The sequence below is a fragment of the Oratosquilla oratoria genome, chromosome 43, assembly GCF_046742065.1.
Source record: "Oratosquilla oratoria isolate Oo_2021 chromosome 43, ASM4674206v1, whole genome shotgun sequence".
NCBI classification, from domain to species: domain Eukaryota; kingdom Metazoa; phylum Arthropoda; class Malacostraca; order Stomatopoda; family Squillidae; genus Oratosquilla; species Oratosquilla oratoria.
This window is the reverse complement of record NC_134819.1, coordinates 10,003,521-10,018,458: the sequence shown is the minus strand read 5'-3', so window position 1 is coordinate 10,018,458 and position 14,938 is coordinate 10,003,521. Positions and strand designations below refer to the sequence as shown.

Below are 14,938 nucleotides of genomic sequence, written 5' to 3'. Positions count from 1 at the left end.
GAGGATAGGAAGGGAAAGATAGTTGCAGTGGGAAATGCTAAGAAAATAACCATGATGAGTAAGGAAAATGGAGGAGAAATAAGGAAAGATGAAGTGAAGGCAGTGGTTAAGATGATGAGAACAGGTAAGGCACCTAGTCTGGATGGATGCCATGCAGAATGTCTAAAAAAAGGAGGTACAGTGATGGTGGACTGGCTGGTGAGGTTATTTAATGTTTGTTGGAGAGAGGGTATAATTCTGCTTTACAAGGAAAAAGGGGACAAGTGTGAGTGTAATAGTTTCAGAGGGATTAGCTTGTTAAATGTAATAGGGAAGGCTTATGGGAGGATCTTGATTGAGAGGATTAGGAGAGGAACGGAGGGAGTGATTGGTGAGGAACAGTGTGGATTTAGGACAGGTAGAGGTTGCATAGATCAGATTTTTGTGGTAAGACAGATATGTGTGAAAGCTATAGGAAATGGTACGGATGTTTACTGGGTTTTCATGGATTTGGAAAAGGCTTATGACAGGGTAAACAAGAAGGCACTGTGGGAGGTTTTGCAGATATACAGGATAGGAAGAAAGCTTGGAGCTATCAAAAGTTTTTACAAGAGTAGTAGAGCATGTGTCAGGATTAGAAATGGAGAGAGTGGTTCGAGGTAAAGGTGGGACTTCGTCACGGATGCATTATGTCGCCCTGGCCGTGCAACATGGATGGAGTGTTGCGAGAGGTAAAAGCAAGGGTAGCGGGTCAGGGATTAGAGATGGTTAAACAAATTGGAGAAAAGTGGGAGGTGAGCCAGCTGTTGTTTGCAGATAACACTGCGCTTGTAGCAGGATCAGAGGAGGGATTGAGGAAGTTGGTGACAGAGTTTGGGAGAGTGGGTGAAAGAAGAAAGTTCAAGATAAATGTGGGTAAAAGTAAGGTAATGTGGGTAAAAGTAAGGTGATGTGATGTACAAGGGGTGAAAGTGGCAACAGACTGGAAGTGAGCATTAAGGGAGAGCGACTGGAGGAAGTGGATAGTTTTAGATACTTGGGTGTGAATGTAGCAGGAAAGGGTGGAGTGGGGGTGGAGGTAGAATGTAGATTGAGAGAAGTGAGTAAATGCCTTGGAGGTTTAAAAAGGGTAACAAGGAATAGATATTTGAGAATGGAGGCTAAGAGGAGATTGTATGAAGGAGTGATTGTGCCAACAGCACTGTATGGGGCAGAAACATGGAACATAAGAGGAAGATAGAAGGAGTTTGAACATCTTTGAAATGAGGTGTCTGAGAAGTATGATAGGGGTTACTAGGCTGGATAGAGTTGAGGAATGAGGTGAGGAGGTGACGAGGAGAACAGGGAAGGTAAGGGAGTTGGGATATAGTGTGGATGAAATAGTATTGGGATGGTTTTGGGCACTTGGAAAGAATGAGTGAAGAAAAGTTAGTAAAAGAGGTATGGAAGGCAGATGTGGAGGGAGTGAACATGAGGGGACGTCCTAGGATGAGGTGGATGGATGGGGTGAAGGGGGCTTTGGGGAAGAGGGGAATGTCTGTTGAGGAAGGACAGAAGACAGAGGTGAATGGAGAATGGTTGTATATGGATGATGATGTGATGCATGAGGTGGAATGGGTGGGGGAGGTAGTATGCGTGAAAAAAATTTGACGCAGCACAAAGGGATTTCTCCCCATCTCCTTTTCTGCATGAGGGGATGGAGAGGGAGGGTTGCCAATTTAATGAAGTGGCCTTGCTGTGGATGTACTGTGTCGTACAACACTGCCTCTGACCCAGGGCAGTAGACAAGATGCAGGGATGACCCATCATCCAGGAGGTGCTAAGATGAGAGGGAGGGTGAAGGGGAGTGGTTGGGAATGGTTTTTATGCCTTTATCTTTTTGGCTACCTCCCTTCGGTATATGTACATAGTTCCAGTTCAACCAATATGTGGTCACTTTTACTTATTGGTGTCTTATATTCAATCTTGTCCACTATTTCGGGTTCCGATGTGATTATTAGGTCCAGTCTCATGTTTTTTCCTCATTTCTATACCTAGCATTCTCCTGTATCCATTGCATCATTGTATGTTCTATAATCATATCTAGTAGTACATTTCCCCATAGGTCATCTCCACCCTTCACTGTTATCTCTTCCCAGCAGATTTCTTTACAATTACATATTTTTGTGTTCTCTCTTCCCACCTAGCAGTTTTAGGAGGCACACACTTCCTCCTCTTCCCATCCTTGTCCTCCACTTCAATCATAATCATCTCCACTCTATTCTTTCCATATATGACATTCCTCACATTTATATTCTTCTTAGTCAGCAACTTAACTCCACCCCCATGTTTTACCTCTCTATTTCTAATCCAATAATTATATGCACCATGTCCTACACTGTTAGTGTTTTCTATCTTTCCTCATCATTCACTTCTTTTCTTATCCATATAAATATGATGTGTGTGTGTGTGTATTTACCTAGTTGTATTTTACAGGACAAGAGCTATGCTCTTAGTGACCTGTTTCCGAATCTCTCCACGTCCAGTTTGTTCTTGAAATCATGTGTGTGTATGTGTGCACATGCATGCAAATGCAACTGGTTTTAAACCATCTTTGCTGGTCCTTCATGTTGATCTAAACTGCTGATAATGGCAGGACCATGCTTGCTGCTCCTACTAAACATTAAAGGCCTTCCCAATCTTTAACAAGTACATACAGCTTGTTTCACCACCAATGATGGACTTACTGAAAAATAACTCCTATGCAAATGGGTCATTTTCAGTCCACCATTAATAAGTGTTTGACTTATTGTAAAATCAGAACTGATATTGCATTACTGGTGGAGAACAGTTTCAAAGAAGTATACCTCTAAGCACACTTAACATAACACAAATGGGGTAAGACTGCTGCAGTTGCTTCCCAACTGCCTAAGCATGACAAAGCACCAAGTTTATCATTTTTTCAAAAACACATTACATAAACTACCTCCACACCAGGTGTCATTTCAAAATCTGGTTTGTCAAGATACTCAGTTCAACCGTGTGGCATCTATATGGTTTCAAAGAAGTCTTATAAATTACCCAATCATTTCCTTCCACTATGTAGCATTTTTTTTTTTATTATGACTGCTGCCAGGCTACACTCAGCTGTGTGATACCCCTTTAGTAATGACAGGACAAAAGACCCATGATAAAATCTCAAGGTAGATTGACACAAGGGGCCAGATCATGTGTGTTTGTGGCTTATTTGAGTTCAATATTCCAATAATTCAAAGTTTAATTTTGGATGAAAAACTTATTCTATTTAATTTTCTTTATTGATAAAACATGCTTGTCATCCAGTTTTGTCCAGAAATATCAATCTACCCTGCCCCTATAACCTTGCAAAGGCAAGCTAAGGTGCTAAAATCAAAGTACATTAGAAACTCAATTTAACAGAGCAACTTAGCTAAGGCCAACTACAGTAAATTAAAATTCCATTACATACCTATATATAATGCTTTTGTAAAACAGAGGAAGTTACCAGCAATATCACACTTCATAACATATACCACATCTTTTGCTTAATATAATGAACCTCTGTATCCATATAACCATACTGGAACCCCTCATTCGGTTAAATTGAGCTTCTACTGTAGAACTTTTGACCCATAAACATTGATCTTTGTGGTTTCATGCTTGGTGATATACATCATATATAGTGATGTATATTTACCAAAATAATATTCAAACTAGACAGTATAGCCCATGAATGTAATATGAAATGTGTGTATATTTTATATATATATATATATAAAATAGATAAACCAAAATGAACAATATTACTGAAGCATTTTTTCTTGGTTTTAGCAGTTTCATACAAGTATATCTAGGGTTGAAAATTACAATCACATCTCAGTGTGACCAACAAGCTCCCCGTTGCCTATTATCACCCTCACCTCTATTGAAATATACCCTATGGGATTGATAACATCTCCACATGGTACCCACAATCTTTGTCAACTCCAACCCTCCATCCTTATACACACTAAGAGCTGACAACTGGCATTTACTTCACCATTAACTGGTGAAACAGAAATGGTCACACACTAACTCAACACAAAACAAACATTTCTCCCATAGGATAGCCCAAGAACCAGCACAAGCTGCTAGGGTCCTTTTAGTTGTCAGTCAGTGAAAATTAAGGCAACAATTATCATTCCATGCCTACTCAAACAAATTACCAAATTAGCAACCATACAGGACAGAGCACATTATCCTATAGAAGTCCTCGTTATAAGGTAATGCATTCCTGAAAACCTTACTGCAAATTGAAATTACCGTATACCGAACGTGGGAAGAAACTGATTGTTGTGGTGGCCGCACTGCGTGGTGGCTCTACGGTACGGTGTAAATAAAGCACGAGCAGATACCGTATCTATGAATTTTTTTTACCATAAATAGAATCAAGGGTAGTAATTACCAAATACCGTAACTGTGAATTTACCGGATAAAGAATTACCATATAAGGACTGGCTGTACTATATTAATTCAATCCAAATAGCAACATAAAATCTATTTGAGTGACTTGTGGGCTGAACCAATAGCCATGGACAGTCCATGTGCTCTATTTCTGCAAAACAGAACCAGGTCAACAGATTGATTGCTCTCATTTATCTGTTAAAAGATTTGCAATACTTTGCTTAGCATAAAGCTCCTGCAATGAAACAAACTTTAAAATAAAGAATATGATCTAATTATTTGTGAAATATAAGACACCTTTTCATTTGGCAGCTTTCAGGCAGTTTTATTCATCTGTGGCACTCCCATAGCAGCAACAGGGTTTAAAGGAACATAATTTAAATGTACTTTTCCCCACTTACAATGGTAATTCACCAACCAGTCCTATTCTATATTCTAGCCCAAATACATAACATACATGAATACAATATTTCTTAAATGTATACAACTGTTACAAATTGGTGCAATACGGCAATAGAAATATACATGCAAAAAAAATATGACTGCTATGAGAATAAGTACACAATAGGAATCCCATACAGATTTCCTCAGCATTTCCAAATTTTATGATGCCACTCTTTTTATATTAGAAATTGTTGTGCATCATATTATCCTAAAAAACCTCATTTTGTTACAAGTTAAAACTGATTTTCTGCCAAGATTTAACCCACTTTATCCTTGGCTTTATTGGCGAGGTGTTAGAAAACTGGAAGTGGCACAAAAATTACTTGAAATCCACCCAAGCTCTTAAAAACCAATATATGGATGTTTTGTTACTAAATATACAAAATTAAAACCCTACTGTATATCTAATAATTAACTTGTAAATAAGCACAATACCCACATGCCCTTCAACAGGTGAAAATCCAAGTTATCAACTGCCTAGTTATTAAAAAATACACTTGACACTTCAAGAGACTACCCAACTTACAAAAGAGATTCCAGGAGGCTGTTTGTACCTCAGACTTGATTAGTTGGTATTCTGGTGGATATGGGCCCTGCAAGTACTTATAAGGCCAGTACTGTTGTATCATACACATACACGTTACCACACAAATATACACCATGGAGGTAATCAAAGGCATAAATCCATTTCCACCCATTTCATCCCCACATACTCCACTCCCATTCACCACCCATCCATCCCTCTTTTCTTGGCTCCTCCTGGATGACAGGTCATCCCTGCACCTCTCCCAATGCCCTGGATAAGTGGCAATGTAGCAAGACCACTTAATTTAATTGGCGACCTCCCCTCATGCAGAAAAAGATGGGGAAAAACCCCTTCATGCTGCATCAAAATGTTCACATATACTCCCTAACCACCCCACAATCCCCCACACACTCCCTTGCATGCATCACAGCATCATCGATACACAACCATTCTCTACTAACCCCCCATCTTGTCTTCTCCCTTCCTCAACAGACATCACCCTATTCCCCAATGCCTCTTTTACCCCATCCATCTCATCTTTGGTTGCCCCCCCTTCATGTTCACTCCTTCCACACTTTTTATCTTTCTTCATTAATTTTCTCAATCAGTTCAACATACATATACCAAAGGCTTTTTCCCCCTTACATGGGGGGTAGCCAAAGAGAAAAAGGCATAGAAATCATTCCCACCCATTTCATTTCTCATATATTCCACTCCCCACCCTCCTCCCTCCCTCCTATATTGGCACCTCCTGGATGATGGGTCATCCCTGCATCCTGTCCACTGCCCTGAGTTCAAACCATCCTAATACTCTTTCATCAACCCTACCTCTCAACTCCTTTTCCAACCCTGCTCTCCACACAATATGAAGTCATACATTCTTCCATCTAGTGCAGTCAACCTACAGCCTCCCCACCTCCACCTCTGCTATTCACATCATTGCTGTTGTAAACACTCCACATCAATCACCTTTGAGCCATTTAATATTTCAATTATCGCCATCTTTGTTTCCATAGATGCTCTGACTTTTTGGCACTGCCACTATCATCAATAGTTTTACACTATCACCTGGCATAATGAAAAAGGGTTGTATTGAATAGTGTTCCAAGATAAAACAACTTCCATGGTACAAATGGATAACAGTATATCTGATCATATTTATAAGTGAACAAGCAGTGCTGCCCCAGGGTAACAGCAGCATAAATATGAACTAGTCAGAGGTACTCTATTCCAATTTCCATCCTTTGCTTCCAAACAAAAAATTAACTGACAATTTAGTTTGTGTCTCTGAATGTTCGTAAGTGGGCTGGTGTCTGTATTCCAAAGAGACACCAACAACCTACAAATTACATGAAAGGCAACATCTGTACATCTACATACAAAATCAAAATCCTCCCCAGAATACATGAAAATTATATGTACAGTTGCAAAAGCTCTCATCCCCTCACCCATTTATCCACAACACAAGAGTGTCCGTAAGGATTAATTATGTACAACCAATCTGGGTTTTCTCTGCCAAAAGAAACAGAACACCTAAGATTACTCTGTCCATCCCTAACCATACCCAGACAACACTATTTTTCCTTGAGTAAACTTATAGGCCAATCCAATGGCTGTTATCATTACCTAAGACCTGGGTGCCATGGGTCTCCTGTAAATGATCTGGGATAATAGACCGACTTATCTGTTGCTCCAGATCTCTTGCACAAGATCCATGGCTCCAAGGTGGTCTCAAACTTGAACAAGTCATACAAGAAAGCTGATCCTTATCTTCTGGTAAGTGACAATGGAGTAGTGTCTTCAACATGGTGTTGCATTTGTGGTCAGGACTATTCTGTTTATACTGTTTCAATGCTAGATAAGCATCTATTCATCTGTTCTTGCTTGCTGTGGGAGGGATTACTCAGCTGGGTTCATGTCTGAAGGGACCAGGCAAAGTATGAACTCTGGGGGGGTGTATGTTTTTGTATGAACATATTGTGGGGTACAAGTGACTGGTTTTTATAAATGTTGACTATGTTTCTGGGCTGTGGGGCATCTTACACTCCATTCACAAGGTGTGACGACTGTGTGGACTAGACGCTTGCATAGAACAGAGAGATCATATTCATACCCTATCCTACGGAGATGACCGTTTTCCTACAAGTTTTTGATCATCTAACAATTTTTAAAGTTTTAATGTGAGCAATACGTAACATACCCATGAAAGTGTAGTCATGCAGTTCTTGTCCTATATTAATGGCAGTGTAGTCAGGAAGTTTTTTTTTTTTTTTTGCATACCACAGCCTGTTACTACTGTTCCACGTGTAGTTTGCAGTCTTTCGCTGTCAGGTCTTCAAACCTCTTTCATTATGTTGTCAATAGTTTCTTTCCCACCAGCTTCCCTTTTACCTAAATTCACTACCACACAGCTAGTCACCCACCATAAGTAGTCACATACCTCCATTTTCTTCAACGACTTCCCACATCTAGCATCTATCTTTCCCCTCCTAAAGGAGGTAGGCATGGTCAACTCTACATAACCCTCACCCCTATGCTCCTGCCTTTAGGGTGCGGAATATGCTACCATAATTGCAACTCCAACCTTTATACTAGCCTTTAAAATTCTCCTAGTTCCATTTTCACAACATTCCACAATGATGATATCACACCTTTGTCCTTTTCCTTCTCCACAAATTATGATCACAAATTCCATATATTGGGCTTTCATGTCTCAAACATTCATCCACCATTAAGAAAGATGATATGCAATCAATACTGTTATACAGCACTTGTAAGCTCCTTAAAACCTGACTGTTCCATGTCACTCTGGTAAGAAATAAGTGTTGTTAAAGGATGTCAGTCTGTTTCACATTTTTATATATATTTTTTTCAATTGCTCATAAATGTAGTCATTCTGACAAAGTTTCATTGAAGTTTGTCAATCAATATTGTACTTACAAAAGAAAAGCTCATTTCATTGTGCAACAATAATCAATATTCAAGCAGCTACTAGTCCCCTAATATTTGAACTCATGCTTTGGCATTTTTTCACATTTATAATTAACATACTAAATGAGTTGGTTCAGTAGTTACTTTTTGGCTCTACTGATACTTAACCCCACAGAACGTTTTACCTGTTAATAACAAACCCTTCTACGAATTCCTTTACTCAACAAAATGTAAAACAATGTCAGCTTTCAAATAAAAGAGAATCATACAACATACATACATATACCAAGGCTTTTTCCCCCTTACAAGGGAGGTAGCCAAAAAGGAAAAGACAAAATCATTCCCACCCATTCCATCCCTGAATACACTCCACACCCTTCCACCCTCCCTCTTATCTTAGCACCTCCTGGATGATGGGTCATCCCTGCACCTTGTCCACTGCCCTGGGTCAGAAGCAGTGTCGCAAGACACAGCACATCCACAGCAAGGCCGCTTCATTAAATCGGCGACCCCCCCCTCTCCGTCCCCCCATGCAGAAAAGGAGATGGGGAGAAATCCCTTCGGGATGCGTCAAATTTTGCTCACACATACTACCTCACCCCCCATCCACCTGCCCATTCCACCTCGTGCATCACATCATCATCCATATACAACCATTCTCCATTCACCCGTCTTCTGTCCTCTCCCGTCCTTCCTCAACAGACATTCCCCTCTTCCCCAAAGCCCCCTTCACCCCATCCATCCACCTCATCCTAGGGCGTCCCCTCATGTTCACTCCCTCCACATCTGCCTTCCATACCTTTTACTAGTCTTTCTTCACTCATTCTTTCCATGTGTCCAAACCATCCTAATACTCTTTCAGCAACCCTATCTTCCAACTCCCTTACCACCCGTTCTCCTCGTCACCTCGTTTCTCACTCTATTTTTTATAATTTACCTTGAGGTTTTACACTCCAGACATCAATGTAATGGGTATGATTGGTGAAATACCAATAAATTATTTGATAATTCATTAAAGTAAACCAAGGCATTCAATGTGTTTCTTAAGGTAGAGATTGGTGGCCCTTTACTGGTAAAGAAAAAAATTACATTATACATATAATAATACATGCATACATATATCAATGGCTTTTTCCCCCTTACAAGGGAGGTAGCCAAAGCCAAAGGCATAAATCCACTCCCACCCATTTCATTCCCACGTACTCCACTCCCATTCACTACCCCTTCCTAGTTTCCTTGGCTCCTAGATGACAGGTCATCCCTGCATCTCACCCACTGCCCTGGGCCTGAATCAATGTAGCAAGACACAGCACATCCACAGCAAGACCGTTTCATTTAATCGGTGACCCACCTACTCTGCTCCTCTTGCAGAAAAAACACAAGAAATCCCTTTGGACTGAGTCAAAATATTCACACATACTCCCTTTCCCACAATCCCCCACCCACTCCCTGCCATGCATCACAGCATCATATATACACATACAGTCAATATAGTAACAAGCTAGACATATATAATCACATGTTCTGGTGCCAGAGTTGCAAGCAGGTTTATTTTGAAATAATTATTCATTTAACCCATTCTATACAACGACACCTATGTAGGCATCATGAGGCACCAGCATTGGCGTCTTCATTATATTTACTTTGTAGTTGTGACTGAGTGATCATATTTTCTGTGGTTATTAATATTCAGTGAAAGGAACAAATAATACGAATGTATTGTGATGCATCATCGAATCATCATACATCTGGCAGCTGATGCTGCCTGCAAGAATTTGACTTGTTCCCAACACTATAAGCAAAATGTCAGCAAGTATCAATTATTTTCACACATATTTATATATATATATATATATACATATATATATATATACATATATATATATATATATACACACATATATATACATACATATATATATACATACATATATACATATATATATACATACATATATACATATACATATATACATATATACATATACATATATATATACACATATATACATATATATATACATACATATACATATATACATACATATACATATATACATACATATACATATATACATACATATACATATATACATATATATACATATATACATACATATACATATATACATACATATACATATATACATACATATACATATATACATACATATACATATATACATACATATACATATATATATATATATATATATAAAATTATTTCAGACAAATGAGAATGTGGGTGGGGAAGGGTAAACGAAGATGTGTTGGGAATAGAGTTTATTGCCCTAACGTTGCGACCAACTTGGTCTTCTTCAGAGGACTACAGCATTACAGACGGATCACAATTCTTATATTCGTAGTGAGAGGGAACCCGCCAAGGTATGAGCGGAAGGGTCATGTTTTCCCTTTGGCTAACGATTAAATTATTAGGACACTTGCTGCTTTCGAGAGGCATTTAAATCCGTCTCTGTCGTTGTTGTTCTTGGTGGTGGCGATATGTGCAGCTTCCACAGTTTTTCTCATTTTCTTTTCAAATCCCTCGTGTAGAATTTCTGTGTTGTTCCAATCGGGTAGATGTCCACATTTGTCCAGGTGGCAAACCAGGGAGTTAGATGTGCCCTAAGATCATTTTTGTACTCACTCAAGCGTTTATTGATCCCTCGACCTGACTCACTGAAGTATGATGATGGACAGCCGCTACATGGAATACGGTAAACGACACAGATTCTTATGAATATTATTATGTTTCTTAAATATTTTTCTATTTTATTGGATATTTTTGCTACATTTATTCCACCTTTTAACAAATAATCATCAATAGCTATGGTGTTTGTAGAATTAGAGACAGAAATAAAATGCGACATCTTTTCCCGAGGTCCAGACGTTTGAGCCATCGTAGCTCTTCTTGGCTTTCCTAATTGTCCTGGTAATCAAACCTCCTGGGTATTTCAGCTTCCTAACATCAAGAATACTTTTAGGAAGCTGAAATACCCCGGAGGTTTGATCACCAGGACAATGAGGAAAGCCAAGAAGATCTACGATGGCTCAAACGTCTGGACCCCGGGAAAAGATGTCGCATTTTATTTCTGTCCCTAATTCTATAAACACCATAGCTACTGATGATTATTTGTTAAAAGGTGGAATAAATGTAGCAAAAATCTCATCCAATAAAATAGAAAAATATTTAAGAAACATAATAATATTCGTAATAATCTCAGTGTCGTTTACCGTATTCCATGTAGCGGCTCTTCATCATCATACTTCGGTGAGTCAGGTCGAGGGATCAATAAACTCTCGAGTGAGCACAAAAATGATCTCAGGTCACATAGAACATCTAACTCCCTGGTTCGTCACCTGGACAAATGTGGACATTTACCCGATTGGAACAACACAGAAATTCTACACGAGGGATTTGAAAAGAAAATGAGAAAAACTGTGTGGAAGCTGCACATATCGCCACCACCAAGAACAACAACGACAGACGGATTTAAATGCCAACAAAATGAAACTTTTTTTTTCTCATCAGACATAAATAAGCTTCTCATCAGACATAAATAAGCTTTTCTGAATGTTATTTTAATGCTGAATCCAAATCTGGTTACAGTTTTGTTCTAGCACGTATAGTTTTTTAATTATTTGCTTTTTTGCATTTTAGAAAAAATATGTATTTTTATGAATATGTAGGACGTAATAAATCTCATTTCATGCAAATCATTCATTTGTGAGAACTAAAAAATACATATAACACTAAATTCATTTAATGCAATGACGTATAAAAAACTAATTTACATTACATAACATTATAAGATCTTAAAAACATTGAGAGTATGCTTTTCTTTTAAATATTTGGTCTGGATTATCACGATACAACATCCAGCAATGGTCAGCCATCATGCTTTCGTTCCAAAATCCTTGGTAGAGAACTTCCATAGTATGAATATCTTGATGGAAACGTTCCCCTTGCTCGTCACCCACTGCACCAAGGTTTTCAGGAAAGAAATCTATATGAGACTGTAGGAAGTGCATTTTCAATGACATGCGACAATCCATTTCTTTAAAAGTATTGAGTAGTTTCTCCACTCCATCCTTATATGCATGGGACTTTGTCTTCCCCAGAAAGTTTGCGCATATCCATTTGAAAGCCAGCCAAGCATTCAATTCCAATGGACTAAGGGCCTGTTCAAATTCAATATCCATTAAAAGTTCCCTGATTTGTGGCCCAAAAAATATTCCCTCCTTCAATTTTGCTGCACTAACACTCGGTAATTTCTCAGAAATGTATTGGAACCCTTGTGAATTGATTTTACCCATTGCTTTAACAAAATTCTTCATTAACCCTTTCCATACGGTGCCGCATACGTAGGCGGCATGAGGAGCAAGTGGATACGCGAGGCTGCCATATCGGCGTCTTGATTATATTTATTGTAGTTGCCCCTGCGTAATGACACTCTCTAAACTGTCTTCACATTTTCTATGGTTATCAAAATTCACGGGTGAAAGAGAGAATGATCGATATAAGCGGCGACTATATTTTATGATGCGAGTATTAATACGACACAAAATGGCAGCTAATGCCCAAAATTTTGACTTTGACACATTAGAAAAAATTATTTAACATATGCAAAAAAACTTTTTTTTTTTCATTTATCTAGCTATTAATAGAGACCTCATATGCAAAAATCGGTTGAAAATTGAGGGAGATAGACTATCAAAAACTTACATTTTTCAGAAATGAGTGTTAAAGTTGTTTTTTTCCTTAGTTTGATTAAATTTTACATTGGACCTCCTAAGACCCATTGAAAACAGGTTCCATTGAATTTTCATGATGATTTTGCATCTTTCAAGTAACTCATGCACTTTGTACCCTCCTACAGTGTAGGATATTATTCACTCAAAGTGAGGGTCTCATAAGCCACCACCTCACTCTTTGTCGCAAAGTTTGAGTTCTTGGTCTAGAATGACCCAGCAAAGTAGTCTGATTGCTGGGATTCAGCTCTCTTTCTTTTCTTGGGTTTCCTTTCTGGTGTTGGAATAGGCTCTTGCTGCATCAGGGACATCACTGAGGTTTGAGACTCTAAACCCAAGGGGTTGCAACAAGGAGGCATCCTTGTAGCCATTTGTTAGCAAACAGTTGTTTGCGTAGAGACAACTTGTCTGATATAGGTGTAGAGGACAGAGGATCAGGTGCTGAGGATGTGGATGTAGATGGAAGGGAGAGAGCTGCTGGAGGGAGTACTAGTGGTGGTGGCGGAGGTGGTGATAACAAAGCTGATGCTGGGGTTCTTTCTTTCTCCCCTTGAGTTGCTAATGTAGACGTTCTTATCTTCTGCAAGTGTGCCTTTTGTTTGGATAGCTTAGGCATGGCTAATATCTTCAAATATCTCTTCACTGAAAAATAGATGCGAATTTCACACGGCAAATTAGTGAATGCGGCAAGCTAACGTGTACATGTCCTTTACTTTGTAAGGCTCAGGCCACTGCCAGTCGTGCAGGTTGAACTTCCTCACACCACATACTCACGTGCATGCCGGCCGTAAGAGAAAACTTTACGAGTGTATCAAACGCAAAAAAAATAGGGTAAAATATGGTCAAAACGTATGTAAACAATGGTCGTGCGCAGCATGTGGCTGCTGGGGGGAGGGAGGGTAGGCCCTTTAAACCCTTTAAAAATGGCGGTACGATAAAAACACTTTACCAGCATCTAGAGCAAGATCCCTACTATGTATTTATGCAATAAAAAAAAAAAATCGAATTTTTCTAAAATCTGGGGGCGGGGGGTCCCCTTAAGATGGACCGAATGGGCAATAGGGATGGATGGCTTTGTATTTCCATTATGCAAAAGAACTGCTTTGAGGCTTCTCTGGGACGAATCAATGAAGAGACGCCAGTCAGATGGCACATACGTCTGAGACAAGCCTGTCAATAGACCATGTATATCATGACAATAACAGAGAGGACCATCTACTGTAAAGAATGTTGCTAAATTAAAATTCCGCGTTCAGTAGTAACTGATACAAACATTTTTGTCAAGTAAGTTGTTCTCTTGTAATCTTGAGGCGAGAAGCTCTGCTTTCTCTTTAGACAGTGATAGGTCTCTCACAAGATCATTCAATTGTCCTTGGGTTAATAGTTTTGGCTCAAAATTTATACCTTCCAATGTGTAATCTGGATCTGCAGACGGTCCGGGAATGCCACCAGTTACACCTTCATCGTCATACACGTCATCTTCAATAGAATTTGCTCCATCATCTGGGGGAATTGGAATAGGCAATTCTTCACTGTGTGGCACTGGTCGACGTGCTGAATCCATGGTTGGATAAACAATCTTGTGTTTGTTCTTTGTAGAAAATCCGGTTAGGTTAACACTACAAAAATAAGTCTCCATGATGATCTCTCGGCTCCCTCCATATCATGGGTATGGCAAACGGCATTGAAGCTTTCTTTTTGTTTACCCAATCACGCAATCCGTTTGAACAAGCAGAACAGATTTGATGTGGTGTCCATGGTTTGTCTTGGTCACCTAGATGGCAATCAAAGTAAAGTTTGTATATTTTTTTAATGTTGGTTGTAATATTTCGTCGTTGTAGTTTAGTTGTAAAATTGCCACAGACA

At 39.1% G+C, this 14,938-nt stretch overlaps 1 protein-coding gene across 4 annotated transcripts in view; it reads right to left on the bottom strand.

The window, feature by feature from the left end:
• Positions 1–14,938, bottom strand: part of LOC143022127 (uncharacterized) — a 116,761-nt gene that overhangs the window by 45,439 nt on the left and 56,384 nt on the right. The window lies entirely within an intron of this gene.